Raw genomic sequence first — 657 nt, 5'->3', positions numbered from 1 at the left:
GGAAGGAAGGAAGGAAGGAAGGAAGGAAGGAAGGAAGGAAGGAAGGAAGGAAGGGTGTCACAAAGGGAGTGCAGGGAATGTGGACCACACCGAGTGATATCTTAGAGGAAGATGTCACCCAATGTGCCAATGGAAAAGGGTGCCAAATTTCTGGGTCTGACAGCTTTTCTGGCCAAGTAGAAAAATTCCTTCTTCCACCTAACCAGGAGCTTTCACCAAACCCAGAAAAGGCTGTTGAAGAGAGGAAGGGGGTATTAAAAATGATCTGCACCAGGTATCAAATATAGTAGGTATGACACTGGAAGGGAGGGAGGGAGAGATAGTGGGGATTTAGAGAAAAGAATGGAAGGAGAGAGGAAGGGAAGAAGGGAACAGAGAGTGAGGATTTAGAGAGAAAGGAGGGAAGAAAGAAAAAGCAAGTGGGAATTTATAGAAAAGGAAGGAAAGAAGGAAGGGTCTGTAGGGAGTGTGAACCACACACAGTGTGATCTCAGAGGGTTGTGTCACCCAATGCGCTGGTAGGAAAGGGTGTCAACTTTCTGGGTCTGGCAGCTTTGCTGTTCAGGTGGGAAAGCAAGCCTCCTTCCTCTCTTACTTGGCCAACAACTTCACCAGACATGATCTGTACCAGATGTCAAATATAGTAGGTATGACACT

This window comes from Sceloporus undulatus, chromosome 6 (genome assembly GCF_019175285.1).
Source record: "Sceloporus undulatus isolate JIND9_A2432 ecotype Alabama chromosome 6, SceUnd_v1.1, whole genome shotgun sequence".
Taxonomy (NCBI): Eukaryota; Metazoa; Chordata; class Lepidosauria; order Squamata; family Phrynosomatidae; genus Sceloporus; species Sceloporus undulatus.
Note: the sequence above shows the minus strand (reverse complement) of the source record.